Genomic DNA, 22,886 nt, shown 5'->3' with positions numbered 1-22,886 from the left:
AATATTCTAGTAATACACAAGTAAAAATAAAAACAGCATATTTCAGAAAATATTCAATTAATAATTTGTTTTCCTAAATTTTCAGGGTCTTCACAAGACATATGACACAAAGTAGAAAGGTAAAAAAGGTAGTCATCAAAGACTGAGCTTTAGAGTCAAATGGCCGAAGAGGATCAGGATAATATGGATAACTGATAGAAAGGTAGCATACATTAGAGACTTGATACTGGACTAAAGTTAGGAGAGCAGGACTCTTAGATTTGTTTCTAAATAACTGATACTTGGCTATTGGCCAAGCTATGGGTTATTAGGCAAAATACTTTTCTATATGTTTTTTTCCACTCCAAGAAGTTAAGAAGATTCATAAGGATTTAAAAATATGTAAAGTACTTTGAATATACTAGGAGGTGCTACATAAATCAAGAAGTCTATTAGTTACCTTACTCACAATTTTAATTTTATTAAAAAGTCTCTCTCCCAAAGTTCCCATTCTGTCACTCTTAAGATTTACAAATACAGTGAGTATCATTCATTTACAATAGACCTTATCACAGGGATCATCTTTAAAAATCAAAATTTTTAAATGTTGAGTAAAATTTTTAAGTTTAAGATTTTCTCCATCTATTCGGTTTATAAATCTACTTTAAAAAGAAAATGTAAAGCTCATGTAGTGACTTTTATAACATGTTTTAGCTCCTTTCTCAAAAAAAGTCCTGAAATAATTCTGTTAGGTTTTCCATTTTTTTGTTTAGTTAATGTACATTGCACTGGCATCCTATGGAAGTTACAGATAGAAAATTCTTTTGAAAACAATAAAACTAGAGAGAGAATTATTTCTACAAATCAGACAAATAGACTCACACTTTAAAACCCCACAGTATTTAAGTAATATGTTCTGCATGTTTTCTAGAATTATTTAATTTTCATGTATGTTTTTTTCCCCAACTAGAACACAAACTCCACGTAAGCAGTGACTACGTATGATGCAATGTACATAAGTGCTCAATAATTTTGTTGTTAACTTAATTGGTTGCAAAATAAGGTTTTCAAGGAAAATTTCAATCTGGTTAGCTTCAGATGAATGAAATTCTCAAATACAGGCTGAATTTGAAAAATGCATATATTTAGCAGATAATTCTTTCTTCTAGAAAGTTCATGTTAGAAAAGGGGCTTCCATGCAACTTGGGATTATTGGTGTTGTTTGAACTAATTATAATAGTAAGAAGAAATTAGCATTGAAGAACATCACAGACTCACTGGTTTTAAGTTTTGGCAGAAAGTCATGTTTCTCGAGATTTAGCAGTCCAGGAATAGTGATGGATTTAAATCTTATTTTGTTTAGCAGGTGCAAAAATAGTCATAAGCTACTTCCCTAAATTTTATAAAAATCCACATATATAGACAGAAATATTAAATTCATGGTGATTCTGATTTATAATTAATATCAATCATAACACCAATCTCCCAGCATAGATTAATATGACTAAATGGCTTTTTAAATATAGGGTTTGTAAACACATAGAAAGTGAATTGGTGAATTAGTGGCAGCATAGGCTCATTAAGAGCCTTGCAGATCATAGGCTCATAAAACTAAAGATGGAAGAAACATGAAAGATCATCTAGTTGAACCCCATTCATGTTACAGAGATAAAGAAAAATGAGGTCTAGAAAAATGAATTCACTTGGTCAAGCCAGGATGCAAACTTTCATTTTGTGCCTAAAAGTTCAACATTTTTCCTACTGTACCTCATTGAAGAATTTCCCCTCTTTTTTCTTTTTGAATAACTATACAATTAGATCAAAGGAATTCTATAAATAGAAAATCTCTAAACTTCAGCAAGGTATTTCATGGTGTTTCTCATCATATCCTTGTGGATAAGAAGAGAATAGTTTGGTGGATTCAGACTGGCTGAATAGCTAGATCCTAAGAAAGGTAGTTAACAGACTGATCAAGTTGGAGAGAGGACTCCAGTAGAGTCCCAAAGGATTTTGTACTTAACCTTGTTCTTTTCAGTGACTTGGACTAAGGCATGGATATAATGCTTAGCAAATTTGCAAAGGACCATAGATGGGAAGGATAACTAATATGCTGTATGACAAAATTAGGGATCCAAAAAAATCTCAGTGGGTTGGAATGATGAGCTCAATCATGAAGGATGACATTTAATACTGTAAAAATACAAGATGGGGGATGTATGGGGCAAAAAGCACTTCATATTTCCTGGAAGTTATTAATATGATTTAATAAATATGAGTCAATGATATTCAATTATTATTACACACCCTGCCCCCCAATATAATGACACCACACAAATAAAAAACAATGTTACATTGGGTTTAATTAACATAAGTATAATGTTTGGAACAGGGGAAGTAATAGTTCTGCTCTACTCCACCTGTCTGGAGTTGTGCTCCCTTCTGGGTACCACATTTTAAGAGAGACATTTAGGAGCTGGAAGTTCATAGGATAATAGAGATCTTAGAGGCTATCTAGCTCTGTTCTATCAATTTATAGATGAGAACATTGAAGCCCAGAAGGGTTACGTGATTTGTTCAAAGTCACACAAGTAGTGCATGTTGCATTAGGCTATTCAATGATATTCAAAGGAAAGCAACCAAGATTGTTAGGGTGAAACAAAGCTGTGTCATATAGGACATAATCATTATGATAGATATATGGGCTATGTAAAAGACTTCTCTGTCCTCTTCTCTAGTCCTACATCATCAACTGCCTGCTGGACATCGCCACTTGAATGTTCAATTGGCATCTCAAATCAACAAGTCAAAAAAGAACTCATTATTTTCCCCCTAAATCTATCCATCCCTTTTTCTGCTGAAGACACTGTTATCCTTCCAGTTCCCTGGTTCATGACCTTGGAATCATTTTCAAATATTCCCTCTCCCTTTCCTCAACCAATCATTTGCCAAGTCTTATCAATTCTACCTCTAGAATATATTTTGCATCTGTACCCTTCTCTTTACTCGGATAGAAACAATCCTAATTCAGCTCTTGACCATTCCTCACCTAAATCGTTATAATGTCCGTCCAAGGTCTCCCCACGTCAAATCTCCACACTCCACACAGCTGCCAGATTGATGTTTTCCAGCACAGTTCTTACCATATCACTTCTCTGCTCAACTTTAGCTGCTTCCTATTGCCTTGAGAATGGAATATAAATGCCTCTGCTTGGCATTCAAGGCTCTTCATGAGCTAGCTCCAATATGTTATTTCAGACATTTCCTATTATCCCCCTTGCCTACTCTATGTTCTCACCAATCTGGCCTCACTGGTAAGGCCCATACTGGATAGTTCATCTCCTGCCTCCATGCTTTTGCAAAGGCTGCCTCCCATGCCTCAGATGTTCTAACTCTTTATCTCCATCTCTTGGAATCCTCAGCTCCTTACAAGTATCAGCTTTTGCCTGCTCCTCTTCAAGGTCCTTCCTTGAGTCCTTCAGTTGTTAGCATTTCTCATCTACACTCTCCTGGAAAGACTTTACAGCATTTTTCACATATTTGTGCTTATTTTTCTGTGTACCTGTTATTTTCCCCCACAGAAAGTAAGCTTATTGCCTGGTAAGGAAGAGTCACCTAAATGTTTGTTGAACTGAGCTGAATACATGAGCAGGAGATTTACTCTGCATGGCTCCATCGATCTTAACCAAGACCACTGTCACAGGGTGCAGTCATATCAATACAAAGAGAATCGGAAAACAAGTAGAGTTGTTTGAAACTAGAAGAGTTTGCCTTGTGAGATAGTGAGTTCCTATCACTGTACTTTTTTGCATAGAGGGTCGGTGACCTCTAAAATCTCAATTTTATTATACTACTTCAACACTGGCCTATTTTGACCTTTTCAAGAGAGAGGGCAAGAACACAGGAGGCAGAGTTCTGCTGGGGGCTGAGACAAAAACTACTAGAATGTAAAAAAGTTATATATTTCTAGCTATTTTTGATCCTGACTACTATATAGCCAATCTTATAGCTAGAAAATAGTACACAGGAATTTCAGCAAACATAGCCCACATTAACAGAGATGGGAGGGAAGGGGAAAAGAAAAGAGTGTCAAAATATTGGATTTAATCTAGGAATCAAACCTAAAGAAAGGAAGTTATGTGGCATAGTAGAAAGGATGTCAGATGTAAAGCCAAAAGACCTGAGTTCAAAAATTCTAACTTTGCTACTTGCTGTGGGACTTTGGGCATATTATTTAACCTTTCTGGGTCCTCAGTTTCCTCACCTATAAAATGATGGGGCAGCACAGATGATCTCCACAGACCCTTCCAGCACTAAATCTATGACTCAAAAAAGCAAGAGGTAAGCTGAGCAAAGACTATACAAACTGGTTAGATTTTAGTTATATCTCCAAATTGGTTTACTTAGTGGAATGGTTCACTGGCTAGTTTTTATACTGTGGCTGAAAACAATTTAAGGGTGAAGTAGGTGGCATTAATTTATGGGAGGAAGACACAGTAGAATATGGTGTAGATTCATAAAGTAGTAAGACACTCGCTGATTTTGGTGGTCAACCAAACTGAACTAAGAACTAAACCCACCAGGTATAGGTTTGAGTCTTATCAGAGAACACAGGAAGTCACTTAACCTAAGTTAAATCTCATTTTCTGCATTTGTAAAATCTGGATAATACTAGCAATACTTGGTTGTGAGCAAATGATTCTATAACCTATAAAGTGCTATATGTAATGAATGTGACAAAGCTGATAAATTAGAGGTTAATTACTTTACTAAAGGATTCGCCATATAATTTTTTTAATTTGAGACCTCCTCTGTTCCATATAAAATATTGTATATACAGAATGCTGTGTAACTATAATGGCCACATTCTGCCCCAGACAAGAGTTGAGAAAAGGCAGCCCCCTCCTGTCACTCCAGAGGTAGGGCCTCTGGATGTGCAGTTCTGTTAGAGTTTCAGACACAACTGTGGTGTTGGCTAGTTTTGCTGAGTTACTTTTTTTTTTTTAGTTACTTTTTTTGATCTTTCTTTTTTAAGTCTTTATTACAAGGGATGACATGGGTAGAGGAAGGAGAGGGGAAAATATATTTGGAAAGGTATGTAATATAAAAATTAAAAGCATCAATAAAAATGACTTACATTTCACTTTTCTAGAACATCTATTTTTTAAAATCAGTACATCAGCATCAGTCGATAAGATAAACCAGTTACTGTCACTTTGCAAATAATACATAACCTACTTGCCTGTACCTGCATTATCATTAATACAGTATTAAGATTCTCATAAAAAGATAAAAAGATTATTTTACTAGTACATTTCCCATTTCACAAATATCACCTGTGGCACAGTATCAGCTTGAGAACTACAGCTATCGTTCTCTTTCATATCATTCAAAAGGCAGAACAGAAATTCAGTCATATTGACTACTCCTTCTATTAAAGCCCAACTCATGTCGATTTCCAACTCTCCCTAGGCTTGTTCTTTATTTTCAGCTGTTTTAGGGAGGCTTTGCTTCCATAACTGTTCCTTCTCTCTCTCTGTGGAACTTGATTTCCCGAATTCATACTTTCTATTCTAGTCAGAACAGTCTCCTCATTTTCCCACACAGTGGAATAGTGATTAATCACAGAAGTAAGTTACTTATTTTGTCTGTGCTTTGCAACAAGCTGCTCCCTCAGTATGAAAAGCTCTCTCCTCCCTCAAAACTTACCCAGTTCTCTCTATTCCGTAAGGTCCAGCTCATACAGATCCAAGCTCACTTCCTACAGAATTCCTCATTGACCTCTGATCCCCAGATATCCCAGCCTTCTTGGAACTTCCATGGCATCTAATGTCTTCACATCATTGGCACTTGATTGCAAAAGTGCTAAGTCCAGCAGCTCCATAATGAAGATCTATAGCACATTTGTGCTTTAGGATTTTGTTTTTTAATTAGAAAGGTATAGTCAGAATACTGTTGTTTTATATTCGTGCTAGTAATTTTCTAATGAAAGAATTTTGGAACTGGGCTATTTCCCATTGCCTCCTGACACTACCACCAAAAAATGTTGGTGGTATTTTAGTCTCTACCATATGAACCTCCAGCCATTGTTTGCCTCTATTTTCTCTTTGTGCTTTCTCCATTCTACTTCTATGTGCCCTGTCTTCCCCCACCCCCTCTTTTTCTCTGCCTGAGTCTTCTTCAGTCCACCAGAGGGACTCAGTGCTCCTCACAGTTTTCAGTTTACAAAGTATTATTTTTTAAAATTGTAATGAAATTTTACTTTCTTCAGTCCATGAAAATCTGCCTTCTCTCCTTGCCCATTGAAAAAGAAAGAAAAATAACACCCTTTTCATGAGTACAACTTAGCTGTAAGTACTGGCACTTTGGGTTGGCATCTACACTGAAAGAAAGTAAGAAAGGACAATGAAGGAATTTAGAAAGAGAACCAAGAAATAAATTGGATTAGCCGACTATGGTGAGTTGTTACTATTCTGAGCAACTGGCCTGAAAACGTCATTTCCAAATTCAACATTTATTCATCATCTATCATGTACCAGACTTGTGCTAGGTAGTGAGTGTTTATGGATGAAAGATTATGCAGTTTCTTCTCTGAAGGAACTACCTAACTATGAACTACTACTTTCTACTCCTAAGTCTACTAGGAGGGATTGAATATGTACTTAAATAAGTATAAATGTGATGGAGCAAAGGAGAGAGTACGCTTAGTAAAGTGTGCTAAGAAAACCTGAGGAGGGAAAGAACACTTTCAGCTGGAGACATAAGAAGGCTTCAAGGATGATGTAGTACCTAGGCTGTTTTGAAGAAAGAAAAAAGATTTCAACAAGCAGAAATGAAGGAATCTATTCTAGCAACAGAAGGCTTGCAGGGAAATAAGCCTGGAAAGATAGGTTTCCAAAATAGAGGAAAGCTTTAGATGCCAGGCTATGGAGTTTGCATTTTATCCTGTAGGCAATAGGGAGTATCTAATGAAAGGAGCTGGCTACAGTGCTGACCTACTCAAACAGGCGTAAGATCTAGTTCTCAGAAGAAAGAATGGTTATTCACTGTAATCTTATATTAATCACAAATAATCTGCTCTCAATGTCAGCCTAGTTATAGTTTTAAAAAATTTTTTTCATAATAAGACACCTTAGTATAATCAAATAATTTAAACAGCATAAAATAGAATCCAGTGCAAACAGCACGTGAGAAAGGCTAACATACCAAAAAGGGATATTCCTACATAAACTGACAACAGTTAAGATTTCATTTCAATTTAATTGAACAAATATTCACTGAGGTCCTATGCTCTACACAATCAATAGATTGCCATGTGTACATATGTAATATATATGTCTGTTTCTAGGTTATCTCCAGCATGAGGGATACAAAAATGAGTGAGAACAGGTCCTTGCCCTTAAAAAGCTTACAGGTAGGAGAGGCAATAAAACAAAGCCACAATCAGAAAACAATTCAAAATATAAGCAATAGAAGATTCTATTTGAGAGAGAGAGAGAGAGAGAGAGAGAGAGAGAGAAAGAAAGAAAGAGAGAGAAAGAAAGGGAGAGAGAGAGAGAAAGAAAGGGAGGGAGAGAGAGAGAGAGAGAGAGAGAGAGAGAGAGAGAGAGAGAGAGAGAGAGAGCGCATCTAGTCGGTGGAAAATCAATTCAAGAAACATTTATTAAGTCCTTCCCTAGTACCAGATGACGAGACACCACCCTTGCTTGCTCAGAGTCTGACCAGCTGAGTACCTAGTCTGAAGCTGCTAATAGTTAATAACCCTAGGCCAGGACATCCCCCTTGATTCCAGTAATCAGTAAAGTAACTGTATCTTAGAAACTGGCTTCTGGGGGTATGTGACAGTGTGTTGACAGTGGAAAATGGAGCATGAACAGAGAGTTAATGCTGTTTGAGTGACTGAGTTGATGCAGAGAATAGTGGTATGAGTGAAAAGGTGAGGTCATAGTGTGCTGTCAGTGAGTGAGGCTATGTTTCAGTTCAGATCTCTGGCAGTTCAAAGACATATTTGAGTATGGATGTCCAGTTGTTTGCTATGTGTGCTGATGGGGAAATCCCAGTATGTATACTAAGAGGGTTGGGTTTGCCCCCATGAAGAACTTTGCTTTTAGGAAGCACGAGAAGAGTAAGAATTAAAGTAGAATGGAGGCAGTCTTTGACAAAGAGTCGAGTGCATGAGGATCCCAGTGCCCTGATGCAATTCCAGTTCTGGGGACAGGGATGAGAAAGTCCAGTCAGGTGTTTCGGAGTGCTGAGATCCTAATGACCTTTGCACATGAAGAGTGTTCTGGGGCAGAGAGGGAGGTACACAAGCAAACTTAAAACATTAGAGTATGAGTGATCTGACAGATTGACCACATGGGGCTTATAATCCATTAAGTATAGTACAAACATGCTAAGTGCCTAACTTGAGATAAGCAGTTGTTTGACAGGTGAGATAAAGTGAGGGTATTCCAAGCACTAGGAAAGGAATGAGCATGAGTGTAGAGCAAAGAAAGCCTTTATACCGATGGCAAGACATCTAGGTGGAAATGTCTTACGTATAGTTACATACAGACAACTGGAACAGATTTAATGCAGGGCTGGGGGACCCAATGATTCCCATTTACTTTAAATGTTATGTGGTTTAAGTCCTAGCATAAGATAGATTTTTTCAGATTTTCACCAGATCCCCATGCCTTTGATTAAGTAGCCTGAGGTATGATAAAATATACTAGCTATCTGTCAACATTCACACCAAAACTCTAGTTTCCTATCTAAAAGAAAGTATAGTACAGCCAGTTAGATTTAAAAACTGACATTTCAGTACAACTCTCTGGACCAATGCAATGGCTAACATGTTTTAAAATGAACAAAACATATAACCTAAAACCAGAGGTTCTCCATCTTGAAGGGTGATCATAAGGAGAAATGAGGTCTATTAGGTAGAAGGCCACTTTAAAATGTCCTAGGCCTCTCTACATAGTAAAACACCTGTGAGAAAGGTTTCAGACAAGTAATCATTTTTTAAACAAATGCTACAAAGTTTCTTTGTGAAATAACTTTCTTCCTACTCTGAGTAAGAAAACTGTATCTATGTTACATTATTCAGATTCCCAATGAACTTAAAAGAAACTTTTTAATTAATTTAATTAAATCAATTCAAAGTTTGCTCATGATTCAAACCTTTGTCCCATCAAAAGAGTGACAAAGTAGGAAATGATTAAAACGGAATTGATACACATGCCCCAGACATTCTTGGACAAAGAGATAATAAGCCTCTAGATGGAGATAACCTGGGCATCCTTTTATAGTGGGAGAGAGAATGCAGGAAGTTAGGACTTATATTCCATGATGCAGGAAAAGGGCAAGAGGGGAGGTAGCTCAGAAAGTCAGCACAGAGGGGAACTAATTGTGGTGCACAGGAATGCGAACGCTGCCTGTAGGTTTTTGACCACTTGCTATCCGGGGTTCTCAGTAGTAAAACAGAATGAGACGAAAGTACCATTCACTGAGTATTCTCAAAGGATAAAACCTGGATCTACTACTAACAATATGTTATCTAATGAACAGATTGTGCTATCACCTGAATTCCACGAACAACATAAAATGGCAAGACTAAGTCTTTAGTGAAGTCCTGGAAAAAAAAAAATTTATTAGAAGATGAAGCCACAAGGAGAGTTTGAACTGTAGGGTAGTAAATATGAAGATAATCCATGACAACCCAAACAAGTTTTTTTTAACATAGAACTTAAAAGATGGCACATATCCAAGAGATAGTCAGCTCTTCAATATACACAAGACAATAAACCTGGTACAATGCTTAAAAAAAAAAACTATAACTAGGTAGAAGAAATTTATTTCAGAAAGGACTCGCTGGTATGCTATGATGAAGGATCGGCAGACTGAATATGAATGATAAGCCACCTATATGGATAATTAGCCTTGGTTATATAAAATAGTATGCTAAAGTAAACTAATAAAAAACCCTCCAACTCCAAAGCTTATCTTGCAAGTTATTAATTCTACACATTAATATGTCAACCTAGTCAAAGTCTCTTTTTAGTGTGTAAACATTTCAATTCAGCAAAATCTACTGAAGGCTTAATGGTACGCACAAAGCAGCCTTGCTACATGTGGGGGAGATACAAAAATGAGAAAACTAGAGTCTCCTGTTCTTATGGCACTTAAAATGCAGATGGAGAGTTAGGATAAGTACACACATAAATACAATACAAAACAGAATATGAATCCAATAAGAGAGTTTACTGTTACTATCTTACATTTATATAATATTTGACAGCTTTAGATATGTTTTTACGTCCAGTATATCATTTGGTACAAAGTAACACAGAGGTTCAGAGGAGGGTTAAAGTCACAGCCATCTGGGTCCAAGAAAGGCATCATGACGAAAAACAGTATTTGAGATAGATAGAACTTGAAGAATAGGTAAGTAAGATTTTGATAGAGATGGAGGGGAGGACATCCCAGTGGAAGGAATGGTGTTAGCAAAGATGGTGAGATAGGAGAAATAATCAAATTATACAATTTTATAGCTGAGTAGTTCAGTTTGACTAGAATATATAGTAAATATAGAGGAGGAGGAGTGAGAAATAAGACTGGACAGGCGTAGTTTGAGGCTGTATTGTAGAAGTCCCCACTGGTAAGACTAAAGATTCTGGATCTTATTCTACAGACAGAAGGGAGTAATCAAAGGTTTCAGAGATGAGGGTGACCTGACAAGCATTAGGAAGATTAATCTGTCAGTGCTGGTGAGCAAGAGAGACATTCATTCATTAGATAACCATTTATTAAGTGCCCCCTTAAGCCAGACATAGTTTTAGGTGAAGGAAATACAAAGATAAAAGTGAAGTAATGATTACTCTCAGGGAGCTTATAGTCTTAAGTGGAAGAGACAACATAGACCAACATCTTACCCGATATATCGAGATAAGCTCAAAATGGGTGCATGATTTTCAACATAAAGGGTGATACCACAAGCAAATTAGTGGAATAGGAAAGAAATTACCTGTCAGATCTCTGGATAGGGGGAGAGGTTCATGACCAAACCAGAGAGAGAGAGAGGAGGCAAGATGGATAATTTTGATTACATAAAATTAAAAATTTTGGCAGAAACAAATTCAATCCAGTTAAAATTAGAAAAGCAGGAAACTGGGGGAAAATCTTTGCAGCAAATTTCTCTGATAAAGGTCTCATTTGTAAGATACATGGAGAACTGAGTCAAATTTTCAAGAATAATTCAATCCTCAAAGGACAAATAGTCAAAAGATATGGCTAGGCAGTTTTCGGATAAAAATTAAAACTATCAATAGTCACATGAAGAGATGGTCTAAATAACTAATGATCAGAGAAATGAAAACTAAAACAACTTTGAGGTACCATCTCACACCCATTAGATCAACCACAGAAAAGGAAGATGAAAAATGCTGCAAGTGATATGGGAAAATTGGGATGCATTGCTGGTAAAGTTGTGAACTGATCTAACCATTCTGGAGAACAATTTGGAACGAAAAGGCCAGTAAACTATGCATACCCTTTCATCTAGCAATGCTGATTTTTCTAGGGCTATACCCCAAAGAGATTAAAGAAAGAGGGAAAGGACACATATATACAGAAATACTTATAGCAGCTCTTTTCATGGCGGCAAAGAACTGGAAACTGAAGGAATGCCCATCATTTGGGGAATGGCCAAATAAGTTATGGTATATAAATGTGATGCAGTACTACTGTGCTGTAAGAAATGACAGGGATTGTATTCAGAAAAACTTGGGAAAACATCCGTGCTTCAAAAAATATATAAAATATATTAAAAAGAAAAGGCTATAAACAGCACTTGAGACAGTCTAACAGCAAGGAAGAAATTCACTACCACGCTAGAGAAATGTCCACCCTATAGGCAGAGTCAGAGCTTTTGTCGTAAGGATTTTCTCAGCATCTTCTCTCGACCTCAGTCCTGTCCTGTCTCCAGTTTCCCCTAGGAATCTTAAAGCCCTTTTCTATTTGGTTCAGGAATTTGACACAGTCTAGGAACACTTCTACTTGGTCTAAAAACTCTTTAGAGTTCATTTAGAGGAAGCTAGTGGTACAGTACATACAACATTGGTCCCGGAGTCAGAAAGACCCCGAGTTCTAATCTGGCATCAAAAACTAACTAGCATAACTTCTGTTTGCTTCAGTTTTCTTAATCATATAATGGGGATAACAGCACCTCCCTGGCAGGGTTGTTTAGTACAGTGCTTGCCTGTAGTAGGAGCTACATAAATGCTTATTCTCCCCTTCCCCATTCCCCCAGCATGGTCCATGAGCTCCTGCCATGCCCCTGCTGCTTGTTTCATTCGTGTCTAGTCCTTGCTCCAAGGAGCCCCTTCTGCTTCCTCAGATTCAGTCACTACCTCACCTGCCTTCAGGTTAGTGACTGAGACACTGGATTCATTTATTCTAAAGTTCATTTTATTTATTTTTTTATTTCTATTTTAACAAAATTATTGATCTCTTTTATGTTTATGTCATCTTCATTTTTAACTAGATCCTTCCCCTACACTTCTCTCTTGTAACGAGAGGGGACAAAAAGCAAATCAGCAGAACAGTCTGCACAGCAGCCAAGGCTGATAGCATTTGCTGTGTTCCACCACCCATGGTATCCCACTATGGCAAAGAACGGGGTAGGAGGGATTTTCTCAGCTCTTCAACATAATTGCAAAGAATTCAGTTTTGATATTTTTGTGCTTTCCATTTTCATTGTTGTGGTCGTTGTGTATATTGTTTCCTTCACTCTATATCAGTTCATACAATTAATTTTTCCCATGTTTTTCTGAATTCTTCATATTAAGCATTTTTTATGGTGCAACAATATTCCATGACATTAATGTGCCATTATTGGCTACGCCATTTCCTAATTGATGAGGATCTACTTTATTTCCATTTCTTTGTTGCAATAAAAAGAGCTGCTTTGAACATTTTGGTGTATATGAGGCCTTCTTTTCTGTCTTTGACCTTCTGGAAATATGCTTAGTAGGTATTTTAGTTATTCCAAATTACTTTCCAGTTGGACCAACTGCCAATTCCCAGTGTGAAATTTAATATAAAATTAGTGGTGCTCTCATTTTGTGTGGTACCTTTACATTTTCCAGAGTAATCATGGGAAAAAGGAATAGGCTAAGGAGCCTCAGACTCTTTAGACTCTGAGGAGACAGAAATACTTCCATACAATTTCTAGCCTTTGCAGTGCACTGGAAGATAAAAGCTACTTTGTAGATGTATGATTCAGAAAGGAAAAGAAAGCAGTCAATTTTGTGTATTTTTAATTGTAATAATATATATACCATGATGATTACATATCATGAAAATATGGCAAGCACATCATGTTGAGCAGGTCACTGCTGGGTCTGTCAATTCTTTTCAATTCCGAGGTACTTTTTCTATCCTATGATCTCTGGATGTTCTTCAGCAAAGTACAGCGAGCCCCGAAAGGGCTGTGTTTTGTTTGCAACAGTCCAATAGGTACTGGTTGTGGGTTTGGAATTCTCTGTAAATGATGGCTGTACTTAACAAAAATTGGCCTCAGTGAAATGAAATTCATTTAAATTCATTTCCTGCAGCCTATGCATTCACAGGATCATAGACTTAGAGCTGGAAGGGATCATAGTTGCCACTTTGGCCAACCTATCATTCCACAGATGTGTAACTGATCAAGAAAAAGAAAGTGATTCAGCCAGGGACACATACAGCTCATCTAAAAGCAGGATTCAAACTTGGGTCCTCCTGACACCATGTCCAGCACTCTACCACTTCACCAACTAGCCTCACTTTAATTAACTTATGTTACAATTACAAGAAAGAGAAATGGATAGGTCTGTATATCGTAAAAAGGCTGCGTGATATAGTGAAAAGAACAATGGATTGGAGGTGGAGGACTTTCTGGTTTGGATTCCCAGATCTGTCACTTTCTACTTGTATAAAGTTGGACAATTCAAGTCAACAAACACTTGTTAAATACTTACTATGTGCATGCTTCGTGTTAGCTGCTAATTAACCTCTGAGTTTTTTATTTTTTTTCATTTCTAAAAGAAGAATGACAATGCTGCATTAATTACCTCATAAGACTGTAATAAGAAGAGTATTTACAAATAGCAAGCGCTGCCAGGATTTCCATCTCCAGGGCATTTTCTCTGGCTCACCCTCATGCCTGGAATGCTCTGCCTCCTGACTTCCCTGGCCTCCTTGTGGTCACAGCCAAAGTCCCACCTTTTACAAGAAGCCTTTTCCAGTCCTCCTTAATTTGAATGCCTTCTCTCTGAGCTGACTTCCGATTTACCCTGTAAACATCTTGTCTGTGCAGAGCGGTTTGTATGTTGTCTCCTCCGTTAAACTTGGGGTTCCTTGAGAACCTGGACCGTCTTTTGTATTTCTTTGTACCCCCAGTGCTTACTTAATACAGTACTTGGCATGTAGTAGGTGCTTAATAAATGCTTGCTGATTTGACTGTAATTTTGTCAGTATTTCCTCCATCAAGTCTTCTGTTACCACCTCTAGAATTCAGTAGATGATTTTTGGAGAACTGTGGTAGTCATAAAAATGGTGGTCATCATCTACTCGTGATGAGTCTCTCTGAGTTTAGCGGGTCTAGTCCTCAGACAGATATGTAGTCTAGCACCAAGCCCATACTGTAAACTGTAAAGACCTATTTAAATGTGAACTATTATTATTATCATCAACATTGTCCCAAAGATGTAAGTGTATTTATGTTACGGCATCCACAAGGCCCAGGTACACAAATAAAAAGCTTGGGCAGGCTGGGAGGGACACTGGGGCTGAGATTCTATCTCTTGCCTTGAAAAGGGTGACTGGCTATCCCACTACAGGCCCAGTTTGAACTCCTTCATCTTCAGCTCTTACAGGTCTTTGCTTCAGTTGAGGTCCAACTCAGGTGGCACCTCCTGTGAGCCTTTTCCGATCCTTCTGGTTTTTAGAGCTCTTTCTGGTCTCAAATTATATTGCATTTCTATAGGTAATATAATTGTTGTCTCCCCCATTAGGATATAAGCTCCTTGAAGGCAGGAATACTTTCTCATTTCATCTTTGAATTTTTCAGCACCTTGAACATAGTAGGGCAATTTGGTTGAAGCATAGATTGAACAAAGAAGAATATCATGAATTGTCTGGAAAGGTATATGCTGAAGCCAGTTATGAAGGGCTTTTAATTCCATAAGCAACACGGAACCACTGAAACTTTTTGAGAAGAGGAGTGACATAGACCAAAGATTTATTTTTGTTGCCAAATGGAGAATACATTGTAAAGGAGATGGATTTGCTAACTGTTCTGAGAAAAGTGTACCTTTTATTAAACAGAAGAGGATAGTGAGTTGAAAACAAATGATGATTTTTCTTTTTCTCAGTTAAACAACCTGAATGTTTAGACCATGAGTAAAGAAATCAATCAACAAATATGAAATATCTGCTATGTGTTAAACAAATATAAAGTACGCCAGTCTCTGCTTTTAAGGAACTTACATTCTACTCAGCTTTTGAGAGCAGCATAATTTAATCACAAACAAGAACCTAAGAAGAAGTAAATAACTTTCTTGAGTACTACCTAAACCTATAAAATGGCAGAAATGTCATTCCTGATTAAGACGGTTGAAGCCTGGTATAACAGAACCAAAAATGACATGAGTGTGAATTTCCATTTATTCCACTGCTCTGTCTAATGAAGAAACTAGCTCTAGGGAAAACAGAAAGAATTTGAATACGTGCCTTACATCCCACATCAGTATTCCTGCTGACTCTAGTTTGTGATTTACTAATCTATAAAGCCATTCAAAAAACTGAGTAAATCTTCTATTTGCATGGATTTTTGTGAGGAGTCTGAGATGAACCTCATTGGTCCAAGAGTTAATGATGGTCTGATGCATAATGTGTGTTTGGGAGAGGCAGGTGAGAGAAAATGGAAACAGGTGACAGTTGGGGCTCAGAACAGGATGACCAGAATACCAACGAAGGGAAGCAGTTCTAAAATACAATGAGAGGAACAAGATAATCCTTCAGTCTTCATGGGCAAAGAATGCCATGACAGGAAGCGGCACAAAGCTGGGCCTGTGACTACGTGACTTTCACAAGAGCTCAATATAAACGCTTGTCCATCCTCAGCATAGGATTCACACAAACACATTTTCATGGAATAGAGGGTGGAGTCAAGGGCAATTTATGTGACTCAGTGGAAACTTAACAAATGCGACTTTATGAGGCAGAAATGACAATGTGGACAGTGCTTACCAACTCTGATTTTCCTAAGAAGCAGTAGTTACAATCAGTATACTTATAAGGTTAAGAATTTGCTGTACTGGCACAAGGGTTACTTGAATGGGTAAAATTTCACTTACATAGTAAGCAGGTAATCTAGCAAACTGCAGACAACTCCAAAGTTTTTTGTTTTTGTTTTTCCAAAGATCCCTCAGCAGTGAACAAAGGTGTCACTGAAGCTCATTTTGATTAGAAAAAAAGACTCTCAAATCTTTACTCAATGGGACTTATTTTTATTTTTGATATATTCTAACAAACTTCATTGTTTGATCTCCCAGCTCAAAGCAGATTAGACGCAGCAAATCAAAAAGAAGTTGTTGCTAGAGCAAAAAATAAAAGCTGACATTCTGAAAATGAGGAAGAGATAGAAAAACTAGAAAAATATGATCTGAGAATTTAAATGGCAAAATATTATGGACTCATTTAGTGTAGTGGCAAACAGCTGTCCATATCTCAATAATCTCTGAGAGCCTCATTGTGTTATAGTTCTGTCCTAGAATGACAATCCTGAGTTATCAGGAAAAGATTCAGTTAGACTGAGTATACTCTCTTTGAGAAAGCAGAAAAATATGTAATACCTTTTAGAAAGATTTACATCAATATAGTTAAATATTTGTAAGTTTTGACAATTAGAAAGGTAAGCTTAAGTTATATGGAAAATCCACTTATGTGGAGTATCTCTTTACTTAAATGATGCCAGATAAATGAGATTTTGCCATATTTTGATACACAGTCTCTCCATTATTAAACTTTTATTGCAATTGGGGGCATTATTGGATGAACAAGTTTTAATAACCCATGGATGATAAAAGGACACTTACTGTGACAGAAGCATTAATAAATGTGAAAAATGTATTTGAGTTGGCACAAGAACTTGGAAAAGGGGTCAGGGCTAGAGATATAAAGGTGACAGCTAAAAGCTGTGAGAGAATGTAGCTAGAGACAATGGCAGAAGACCATCGAATGGAGGGATTTTTAGAACTACTTTAGGAAACGTAAGAGAAAGCAATGAAAGAGACAAGGGTGCCCACAGCAGCAGCTATGAGGGGGCCATTGGGAAAATTCTACCCTCACCCTTTGACCCTGCCCAGATCAACTACTGGTTACCTCAGGTGGCAGATGTCCTCAGAGGGCAAGTTCAAAGGTAATGTGATCTGTGAGTAAGAGTCATTTATTTTCTTCCCTTTCATTTTGAGTAGAACAGAGTAAGGCACACTGGATGAGCAGGCATGGGTGAGCTGTGATCTGTATCTCAGATTATCATTACATTCTTCTTTCCCCCAAATCCGCTCTTCTTCTAGACTTCCCTGTCACTATGGAGAACACCACCATCCTTCCAGTCGTCCAGGTTCTTACACCCTCAGTCATCTTACCTTCTCATTATCTCTGAACCCACCTATCCAACCATTTGCCAAATCTTGTTCTACTGCCACATAGCCCAAATCTGGCCCCTTCTCTCTACTGGCAGAGTCACCAACTCAAATTCAACCCTCATCGCTTCTCTCCTGGACAATGTCAAAAGCCTTCTAATAGGTCTTTCTGCCTCAGGTGCTTCTCCTCTCCCATCTTTCCTCTATACAGCTGCCAAGGCAATTTTTTTCAAGCACAAGTCATTCTCCTTAAAAAACTCCCATGATTGCCTAGTGACTCCTGCATCGACTATGATTTCATCTTTATCTCACTTTTCTAGTTTCTATGTTTTGGTAAAAGTTTCATAATGTACATAATTATTAGTAAAGTAGTACATGCACTAACCTACAAAGAAGTAAATTATACACACATATAAGTAAATACATAAAAACATATACACATAAATATAGATACATGCCGTGTGTGCTCAAAAATATTTACTCTGGGGGTGCATGACTGCTACAACATCCTGCACTTGAGGTGGTTTTTTCCTCCTAAATACATTATTCTGTACACAATGAAACTCCTCTGCTACAATCAAACCTAGAGAAACTTGAATGAACTGATGAGTAGCTACGTGAGCAGAACCAGGAGAGAAAGTTATGCTGCAACAGTAATGAAAAGGACTCACGAATGTTAATTAATGCAATGACCAATCATGATCTCATAAGACTGATGATGAAGCATGCTTCCCATATCCTGGGAGAGGAGTGACAGATGGGAGATGCAAAATAAGACACACATTTTCAGACACAGCCATTGTGTGGATTTTTTTTTTACTGGTTTATGCTTATTTGTTACAAGGAAGGGCTTCCATTTAGGGAAGAAGTTGTGGAAGAAAGGTAATAAGGTACTGATAATGATGCAGGAAGAACATTAATGAAGCATATTAAAATACACAAAAGTTTGAGAGGGAACAAGACAAGCAGAACAGTTTTATTTGTCATGAGATTTAATATACACTTAAAATGCAAATTATACATAATAGAAGTATAAAAGTTCATAATTCTGTATAGAATTATTTTTGTCGTTCTTTAAACATTGAAATGTTCATGCCTGTTGATATTTGTTAAGCTCATAATAATAAAGACGTTCAGTGAAAAATGACGTTTGCGGATCCTTCTTTTATCTACACTCCTATTTAGACCCTTAATTCTAATAACATTGGTATAAAAATAAGATGCCTGCAATTTAAGATGAGTTGGCTTTAAAAGAAGGAAAGTTTTTATAATTTAAAATCTTATCCCATCACACAAAATACCAAATAATTCCTACCCTACTCTACCTGTTGCCATCATTTTAGTTTCTCAAAACCCTGGAATTTACACATGGATGTGAAAAATTTAGCTAGATTTCTTTCTTCCTAAAATTTCACTGAGGAATAGAGTTGTGATTCAGGCTGAGCAATACAAAAGAGTATACAGTTTTGGAGAAGGCATTTGTAGGAATGGCTTTGGACAACCAGAAAGTATAGAGAGCATTTGTGCCATAAAGGATTGAGGAAAGAGAATTCTTCCTTAACCAATTTCTGTATTATAAACACACACAGTTCTTCTACTTTTCTAAGTAGTCCTTAGTTTCCTTAGTTCAAATCATATCCAGGAATAAAAAATAAATTTTATTTAAAATTTGTTTAAAATAGTTTTTCTTTTTCTTAAATTGCCTTATATTTAGTACAAGTATATCATTGAAGAAATATATTATTAGAAAAAAAGGTGGATTGGCTATGCAGTGAAAATAATAGGCTGGATGTAGTGACACACACCTGCAGCCCCTCCTACTGGGGAGGCTAACGTTGGTGGATCCCTTGCACTAAGGAGTCCTGAAGTAGGGCTACAGTCAATCAGCTGTTAGTACTTCTACACCGGGAAACCCAGTCTCAACAAACAGGAAACAGAAAAGAAAAATAATATGTTCTATCATAGACCTATATGTATTCCATTCATGAGATCATGAGATCTTAAGTAGTTGTCTTGAAACTGGAAAATGTATGATGGTTCTCTGGAGTATAGGAAGAAATATATTAGAACTTCTACTTATACTTATTTTTACCTTGAAAAAATTATTTTACCAGTATTTAAAATAATAATTGTCACTGGTGCCTTCACTAGTCTGTAAGTCAAATGGCTATGTGTTATGTATGATCTATGAGTAACCCTCAAGGAAGAGTAGGGATGCTGTGACAGAGAGACTGACAGTGGGGCCCTCATTGATTCTTTCACTTTTGATATATTTTGATATATCACACAGTTTATAAATATCTGAGCACAAGTAGATCTACCTATTATTTTATCTAGTTTTTAATAAGCTAAACTTCAAAGAATGGTCAAGTGACCTCGGGAATCCAGCAAAGAAACTTCAGATTGAAGACAAAACTAATGTGATCAGGGATGAACGATGAGAAAAAGGTAGAGTACAAGCCCTTTATCAGACAAATTATAAGGGAAAAAGAAGTCAGTCAAAAAAATTCAAAATTACCAAGCAGATTATTGGAAATATGGATTAACATATATGATTGTTAATGATGAACCTTGCCCTAAGTGGATATTGTGCCTTAAGGTTTTAGCTAATTGTGTAAAGTCATTTTGATTAGCAAGACATTGAAAAATTAAATTTTTGTTGCCTGTAGAGATTCATATACATACGCTTTAAAAATCTGGAATAGAATTCTCTATCCTATTTAAAAATCTTCCAAATGGAGCATTTCACCCATTTGTAAAAATAAAAAATGCAATATTTTCCAAGTACAATTGATTAATATCTAAGAATATGAAAACTTATAGCTAGCATTTCAACAAAACCTTTGCATAGTTGGTAGATGGGATTAAAAAATAAGCTTCATGATTTCATAAGTACATCCAACAATGTACTTCTTTCATTTGATTCTACATATCTACGAGGTTCTGTTTTGTTTTGGTTTTGCCTTTTAGTTAACAGTTATTAACAAGTATCAAAATAAGCTAAACAGACTCAGACTTCTAAATTATTGTATCAAAGTGTTAAACCAAGATTTTCCAAAAATATTGAAGCTTATTTATTTAATTAAATTTCATTAAAATGTTAATAATGATAGCATTTTCAGTGACAGCAAACTGTTTTTGTGTTGTTAATAAAATTTAAATTTTTTAGAATACTATTCATTGCATCTACATATTATTCTTTAAATTTCTATTTTTGTCTATATGGCAGCACATTTATAAACAAACATATAAACATTTTTTGATAGAGGCAGTTTTTAAAAATTGGAAACCATGGATCTAAAGGAAGGCCCCCATAATGATGTATAGGTACCCTATGGAGGATTTATGGGAAAGTATGGACAAGGGTTACACAAGATGAGAAAGTATGGATGGGGTACTATTTGTTCCACTGGGTGGACTGCCTACATATATGAGATCACAAATCCATCAAAATGTATAAATATATGGGAAAAAAATATGATAGTTTAATCAGGTGTTATCTGTTAATCAACCAACATTTTCCCATTACATATAATGTGTTTTATTGGATAGATAAGGCATTGGGACATACCAAGAAAACATCCTCCTTTCTCTAAAAGACATTACACTTCAGCTGAGGAAATAGGGATAACATAAAGAGATAAACATAACTGTATGAAGCAATAAATATGAGTCTCAAGCAAATTATCTAGGCAGTAAATGCTATGGGATAGCTAAAGAGAGGGATCGTTGTGGGCTGACACTGCCAATAAAGTCTTCCATATATGGACTATGAGCTGGGCTCTGAAGGTAAGGCAAGCCTCTATATAAACCAAGGAGAAGATGTGGGGAAAACATTATAGAAGGGAAAATTATATAAATAAAGGTGCTTTATGAGAAGGTTTCAAATTAACTTTCACAAAGTTTAAGATGTTCTTTAGAAATGTGAAATGAGGAAGGGAAAAAAATAACAATGTGAAATTTTAAGGAGCACTACGTCATTTTGCCAAAATTTCTTTTAAAAAAATATAATGAAAAGATTGACAAAAAAAAAAATAAGTCATCAAGGAAAAAGAACAGAAAGGTCAGAAATGCATAAGCTACTTATCTAGGCTTTTCTAGATTTTACTCATACCTTTTAGTAAATTATTCTGAAATTTGGCCTCCATCCTCAAAAGTCTTTGAGAAAAATTTCTGAGGAAATTGTTCCCAAACTTTGCCCAAGACAACACTCTCTCCTTTGGAGAGTGATGTCCTTCTTTGGGCTATTTTGGAAATGAAACAGTTTTGAATTTCTTTGCTTTCATTTAGCAAATGGAATCCTACTTCCCAAGGTTCAGTAAAGAGTTGGAAAATGTTATTTGAAATGCCCACATGACGATGCTGCATCATTGTTCCATATATTTTCCCTAATGAAGCTAAATAATAAGAGATTTTAAGAGATAGTTTTGGAATGGGAGTTCTAACATCTTTAATGGCAAAGACCTAGGTCAATAATTCATTTAACTTGTTTTTTCCTTTGAATAGTTGTAAAATTCTAATATGCCCAGTCAAAGTCTGGTTCAGTAAGTCATGGGAGGTTATGATACAAGACAAAACTGCCATCACATACTAAATCATCTGTGCAACCCAAGCAGTCAGGATTAGGAGTTAGACAATGTGGGTGGCTATATAGGGTGCAAAAGAAAGGAATGGGATGAGGGGGTGGGAGGCAGGAGGGATACAACAAAGTCTAAGTCTTAATATTAATTTTAAAAATGCATCCATTTTAATGTGAAAAAATCCAAACTTTGTGACATGTACTTATTTCATGATATACCAAGTTGTACCCCAGCAATATATCCAGAAGAGTCGTCTGAATTTCAAATATGGGAATAAGAAAGAATCTAACCTTCATGTCTTGCCTAGTAGGCACAAATGAGTTGTATGATACATAAATGTATACTATTTTTTTCAGTTCATATTGCTCTTGTTACCTTTTATTAATTTAATATAAACAAATTTAAAATAGGTTTTCTTCTAAAAAGAATTAACTGAGTGTATTATCTACTTTTCTGTTCTTGAGCAAACCTTTTACATGGAGATCCATCAAGTGGTTCTAAGGCAAAGTGCTTAGTGTAATGTTACCAAATTTTCAGAGAAAAAGGAATTTCATTATGCCAGTATGAGGTAACTTATTATTACTGAAAGCATATGGGGTGATATTTCTCTATTGCTTCTAGGATAAAATATAAACTCCTTTGGTGTTCAAAGCTTTTCATA

At 36.3% G+C, this 22,886-nt stretch overlaps 2 protein-coding genes across 4 annotated transcripts in view; one reads left to right on the top strand and one right to left on the bottom strand.

The window, feature by feature from the left end:
* The window catches only part of IFT140 (intraflagellar transport 140), a 173,062-nt gene that overhangs the window by 33,053 nt on the left and 117,123 nt on the right, over window positions 1-22,886 (bottom strand). The gene's annotated exons all lie outside the window — the stretch shown is intronic.
* TMEM204 (transmembrane protein 204) overlaps window positions 1-22,886 on the top strand; it is a 49,660-nt gene that overhangs the window by 10,196 nt on the left and 16,578 nt on the right. The window lies entirely within an intron of this gene.

This window comes from Notamacropus eugenii, chromosome 1 (assembly GCF_028372415.1).
Source record: "Notamacropus eugenii isolate mMacEug1 chromosome 1, mMacEug1.pri_v2, whole genome shotgun sequence".
NCBI lineage: Eukaryota > Metazoa > Chordata > Mammalia > Diprotodontia > Macropodidae > Notamacropus > Notamacropus eugenii.
This window is presented reverse-complemented; position numbering and strand designations above follow the sequence as displayed.